The sequence below is a fragment of the Carassius auratus genome, chromosome 6, assembly GCF_003368295.1.
Source record: "Carassius auratus strain Wakin chromosome 6, ASM336829v1, whole genome shotgun sequence".
In the NCBI taxonomy this organism is placed as follows: domain Eukaryota; kingdom Metazoa; phylum Chordata; class Actinopteri; order Cypriniformes; family Cyprinidae; genus Carassius; species Carassius auratus.
The window spans coordinates 23,038,686-23,045,555 of NC_039248.1; positions in this window are offsets into that span (position 1 = coordinate 23,038,686).

The following is a 6,870-nucleotide window of genomic DNA, read 5'->3' on the forward strand; positions in this document are numbered from 1 at the left end:
CAACTTGAAATATGAGAGTTCATCCTCCACTCAGATTAAATGTCATCAGCACATTCAAAACTTGCAAATCCCTCCTTCCATCTAGAGCGAAAGAGTGGAGGAAAGGACTCCTCCTTTCTGATTAAAGTGCATGTCCAAGAGTGTTTATGTTCCTACACTGGAGTCTCATTTCAATGCATTCTCTCGCTGGTCAAAATGACCTCTTCTAGCCCCTTAATCCTGCGTGCAGCTAATGAGAGCCATGCCGGCCTCTTATCACAGCGACAACAAGTCACTGAGATACCTATTTCCTCTAATACACCAGCTCTCCAAATGATTGAAAAATTATAATCGCCAGCGCCGGTGTTTGCTTCCTCAAGGTTCATTTCAGATGCTTGGTCAAGTGTAAAATGAAAGATAAGGGAAGAGAGAGAGGGATGCATAAGTGCTGGCAGTTCGTAAACAAGAGGGAAAATGACTATCCGAGTACACGCTGCTGTCCAGCCCATCATCAGCACAAACTAAATTGCCATCGCAGGAAGAGTATATAGCGTTAGGAGGGGGAATATTTGAATTCGATTTCATATAATGAAGGCTTGGGTACCATTTGGATGGTTTTTGAAAAAGCCGTCTGAATAAAACAGGCAATTGAGAATGCAATCGAGTACATTGACAGTCATACAATAGTATTGGCCTATTCTATTATAATTATACTTTATTATTGGCCTACCAATAAAATTCATGTGAAATGTTTATGAAGTAAGCTGGTTTTTAATGTCATCATTTTGTTCTGGGAGGATGCTGTCAAGAATTTATGATTAAACATGCAATCCACACACACACATTTTACATATACTTCTTTATATATTACTTTTATATTGACCAAACAATATGTTCTATCCCCAAACCCTAACCCTAACCCTTACAGAAAATATGCTTGAATTGTTAAACTTGCAAATAAACATTATTTACTATTTAGAAATAATGTTTTTATCCCGGACCCCAAGCCTGTTCCATAATGTCAAAAAAATTCAGATTTTACTATCCTTCTGGGGACATTTGGTCCCCTCGATTTAGCATAAACAAGTAAACACACACAAAAACAAATAAATAAATAAGTCACCCGTTCTATGAATCTTTTTTCTGATAATATTTCATGTATTTTCATTTAGCAGTTCAGAATCAGAACTAGTGATGCCAGATTTGTGAACTTTGTGAATCTTTTCATTTAATCAGTCAAACATTTTGCCACAAAAGTCTGAAACTATATGCAATTCAGTGATGATTTGGACAGTTCACTCACAAACTTATTTGAAGTAGGGATATTTTATAAGACAGAAAACAAAAAGTGCTTTGGATGAGGTAGATATTTACCCTGCAATCCACTGTTGAAAACAAAACTTGTGACTGTCTTTAATCGGTCGTGTGTTCAGAACAAATAAGCTCTTCATTGCGAGTACAGCTTGTGAGTAACAGGTAAAGACTATTTATATCAATTTATATCTAAAGCAGTATTAATAAATACGTATTTCAGTAGACAAAAATGCCATTTGAGTAATGGAAATTTCTAGGAGCTTTATACAGAGCATGCTATTGTAATGATGAATCAAATCTGTGTTGGGGACGGATCGACCCAGACAGATATTTAATGACAGTAGCGTCTTTATGAGTCATTCAGATGAACCAGTTTGTTTAAAATGACTCCTTCAAAAAACAACACCAATTCGATTCAAGACTGATTTGTTAAAAAATTAGCAAGAAGCAGCAGGCGAGTCATTGAAAAACGATTCCTTCAGTGAAAAGTTCGGGAAACAATTAATTAAAAAAAGCTTTCTTCAAGGAAAAAAAGCAAAGGACGGCCTATGATGGTCTTCACCAAGTAATTTATTCAAATTATTTAACCCTTTCATAGGTCTTGTATACTAAAAAGGATGTAAACTAAATACTTTGATAACTATTTTTATTTATATTCTTAACTTTTAAAATGTTAAAATTTTTAACATTTTGATCATATCATATACTTTTTTTTTTTTTTTTTTTTAGTACATTATTTTTTTTAAGAACATTTTGTCTGAATGTTTTTCATTTGTTAGTTCGGCTAAAAAAAAAACTAACAAAAATAAACAAAAAAAAAAAAAAAAACTGAGAAAAGGTGACAAAACAAGACTATTATTATTATTATGAGAAAATTAGTTTTGCTTATCTCTCCCTCATTCAGCACTATCTCACGGGAGCCACATACAGTATATTTTCCTTCCCTTGTTTTCATTTTCAATGAATTTATTTTCATCTCAGGGTCTTATTTAGTCCCCAGAAAGCATCTCCTGTGTGCAGCGACTCTTGTGTGATGTTTGCAGTAGTGATTTATTCCAAGGTCTCACTACTGGGTCGAATTCGCTATCAGTCCAACTGTGCTGGGTTTTGAGTTTTAGTCACAGTTTGTCCTTCACGTCTCCGTAATACAATCAGCAATAATCCAAGACTAAACAATAGAAGCGCTGTCAGAGAATGAAGCGTGAATACTAAGAATCTCAACATTCACTGCACAAGAAGACAGACTGTAGGCCTTATTTCTATCAAAAGTTCATCAATGTCTTTGTTGTGATTGCTCACCCACATTTTCCTGAATAATTAGTGTCGAGCTATATGTGATCGACTCAGAAAGGACATGGATTTGACTTTTTTTTAGTTGTTAACAAGACTAAATTCAATAAAAAGTTCCATCTCAACCCCTACGCCTGCATTATTTAACACTCTACAATATTTAACGGTCCCAGCCTACGGCCGAGACACTAGGATCGGCTCCAGCATCCTCGTGATCCTACACATGACAAGCGGTTTGGAAAACAGATGCATGGATTGATGGAATATTTAATGAATGCATCTTTACCTTTAAAAACAGCCTACTCTAGGATCTGCATAGAGCTTCACCAAAGACATATATGTACTGTATATAATGCAAGCAGGGTGAGTTCACTGCAGAAGATTCATATTCTGTGTGTCAGTGCCATCATACTATTTGCACAGTTTATGAACTTGGAAAATCCATCAAACCTGAAGCAGCAATTATCTCAGCAGTATGTCCTCGCTCTAAACGAACTGCCCTCTGCCATGAACAGCGATCAATACAGTATTTATAAAGTGGGCATGCATCCTAAACGAAAGACTTATGGATCGAGCAGACTCAGAATCACACTGCAGTGCTGCTGTTACCAGCTGTGGCGCTCAACACACAAGTGTGTCTCATACTGGATTCATTTTGGATAAAAGTATTGGTAAAAAAAAAAAAAATAAATAAATAAAAAAAATATATATATATATATATTTATAAATAAAACAATGGATGAACAAATTGAGTAGTAACCAAAAAATAACATTTTTGTACGTTAACCCAAAAATGATAAGTTTGTCTTAATTTACTCACCTCCAAGTTGTTTAAAAAACATATAGAAGATATATCATATGGAAGATATTTTGAAGAATGTTGGTAACCAAACAGTTGACTTCTATGAAAAGAATACAATGGATGTCAATGGGAACTAGCAACTGTTTGGTCACCAACATTCTACAAAACTTCAGAAGTTTTCAAAAACTGGAAATAAATAGGTTGTGCAAAGCATGAGAATGGATTATTCAATGTAAAAATATGCTATATGAAAAATATGAAAAAAACAGAAATCATGCTAAATTACGATTTATTGAGCATATACATTTTACGTGCACGTCCGTTCTCTGGGATTGAACCCATGATAGCATGATTACATGTCAAGGTATAACACAATAATCTACCAACTGAGCTACACGAAACACAAATCAGAGTGCAAATAAAAGAGTACAAAACATTAATATGAAAACAACCTTTTGCCGATAGGAGTGCAATTGTAGTATACGCTCTGATGGGTCGTATTTCAGTATGTATATAACTCAAATAAAAAATAAAAACAATTTTTAATTAAAACCGCAAATCTTCTTGCAGCACTTTTTATTGGCGGCTAGCTATTCTACACGTTGCAAGTAAAAACAAACCAGCGTGACTCACAATTCACAAACAAATGACTCTTATGAATCTGTGATTCTTGTTCAAGAAGACTCAGGATGTCAGGAGTTACCAGTGTTGAGGAAAGTTGGTTTTAAAAGTAATGCAAACAAAGTAAGTACACTAAACAAAATTAAAAACGCAACATTTTTCATGAGCTGAACTCAAAGATCTAAGACTTTTTCTATGTACACAAAATGCCTGTTTCTCTCAAATATTGTTCACAAACCTGTCTAAATCTATGTTAGTGAGCACTTCTCCTTTATCAAGCAAACCACTCTAAAATGTGCAGATGGTTCGGTGATGGCTTGAGTGGTGGTTAAATGACTAAGAATGTAAATAAAAGTTTATTGTACATTGGTTATGCTATGAAAAGTCTGAAATTTATATATTACATTTATATATTACATAACTTCATAAATATTCATGATAGGCTTAAGTTGCCCTTATCTAAATGCTTTTTGGCATTCAATATTCACAACAGAATTAGAATTCCATAGCATTTCAAAACAATGTGATAACACAGAGGAAAAACTCCCGGAAATGTCAGTTTCTTGATCTAAAATTGTCCAAAAAACAAACCTAGGTCAGTAACATGCTTACACGGAGGTTCTTGTAGTCTGTTGTGAGACCTTGACAGCAAGCTTTGGGTTCAATTAATCAAATTACCACCATACCTATTTTTAACTCTAATGTAAATGTGGTTTTCTGAAAAAGCTCCAGCGCATCCGAGCTCGACTAATAGGCAGGATACGAGGAAGTTGCCATCCGAGACACTTTGGTGAACACCCTCTAATGACCATTATTTATTTTAGCTGTCGTCCCCTTCCGAGATACTAATCTTACTCTCATCCATTCAACATGGGGATGCCATTAGGAAAAAGAGAGGGGGTAATTACTATGTCTTGTTAATTGTGAATATAATGGGAATTAATAATGTGCTTGGATACAAGTAAGGACAAAAGCAGCTTTATTTAAAGGGGACGGTTGACACAAAGCTGTGTAATTGTGCAGGTTGGTTTTAATTACCCTCTTTTATCAGCTTAAAGACTGTAATGAAATGTTGTGCTCAACACAGATGTGATATGTTAAATGAATATTGCAAGAAAGTAGGTAAATATAACTGTAAGGAGTACCAAAATGTCAATTGTGGATAGTTCATGAGAGAAAAAGCAGATTTCTACACAACTGGAATCACAAGGACATGTATGCAGTAAAAATGACAAGAAATGCGCACGAAAAGATTTTGCTAATATGAGAGGTAGAAAAGGCTAATGAGACGTGGACTGAGTTGTCATCATCATTATTACCTGCCATCTTATGGGTAGGTTATTGATTTCACATCGTGAATCCACTCGGCTGTGGTCAAACGTCAATGTTGACCATTCAACTCACGGGTTTGCTAGTAATCCCAAGTGTGATCCTTACTGTAAAAGCTTTAAACGTGCTCTCAAAAAGCATAAATGTAACTAGAAAGCAAGGTTTGTAGACAGACTTTCATGTAGGCTTGAGGAAATCTGAATGTTTAAAATTCAGATGTAAACTGCTGTTAGTTTAAAGAATTTACAGTAAGACTGAAATAGTTTTAACGCTTGAGGTTTGAAGGTTTTTAAAGCCTTATAACAGTAAGATATAACACGCTAGACATTTAACGGCTTTAACTACATAGTAGAAAATTATAAGAGTGCTAGTAAGTCTCACATTACGATATATAGATTATTAGGAAGTAATAAGCATGTTGTTAGCATAGTTATAGCATGTTTTAGCTTGTTTCTAATAGCTGCTAACATTTTGACAACATGTTGTTGTGCATTGCTAGTATGTTTCAATGTGTTGGTAATATTAGGATGTTGCATGATTTACTATGTTGTTAACAAGTTTGAACACATTTGCTAACATATTTTGGGATGTTGTTAGCATGCCTTAACACTTGCTAGCATTTTCTAGCAAGTTTTAGCATGACTATTAGCATACAGTATGATGCTGTGACTATGTTTTATGTGTAGATAGCACATTTGTTAGCATGTTTCTAACACAATTTAACACATTGCTAGAATGTTTGACGTATGTTTTCAAGATGAAAAATAGTGGTTTCACTCTGATGATACGGTACTTTATCATGGTTCTCCTGACTTACAGTACAGTGGGAATCCTTTTAAACGTACTCTCAGAAAGCTGAAGTGTAATGATCTGTTTACCCACATCATTTACATATCATTTACATATGACATTAATAAAACAAATGATGTAAAGACACTGATAATTAATTGTCACATATATTTCTATTTCAAGCTCACTTAAACAGTGCAAAAAAATTAATAAAAAATGCATGTATGTGCTATTAAAAAGAGACACTAAAAATATTAAATCTAGACATATTTTCAGGTTTAAACATTTAAAAATAAAGGAAAGGTTGTGATATAAGAAAAATAAATATATCAAAATGCACTGAGTTTTAATGCTAATAAAATAATGAATATGAAATTAGTGCAGAATCGAAGCACTGACACTAATGTTCTGTATTTACAGCGTGTAAAATAAGTATTAAACAAATCACCATTTTTCACAGTAAATATATTTCTAAAGGTGCTGTTGACATTAATTTTTCACCAGATATTGTTAACAACCCAAGTCATCCATTCATACACAGAAAACAAAACAAATTAATTCATAAATAATTCATGTGTAAAAAAAAATATTGAATGACCCAGGGAAAAGTATTGAGCACTTGAAGAAAGGGGAGGTGCAAAAAGGCATGGAAAGTTAAAGTTAATCAGTATTTAGATACCTTGTCAGTGGAAATTGATATTAGCAGGTTCAGTCCTACATCTACCAGGATGATGAAGATGAAACAA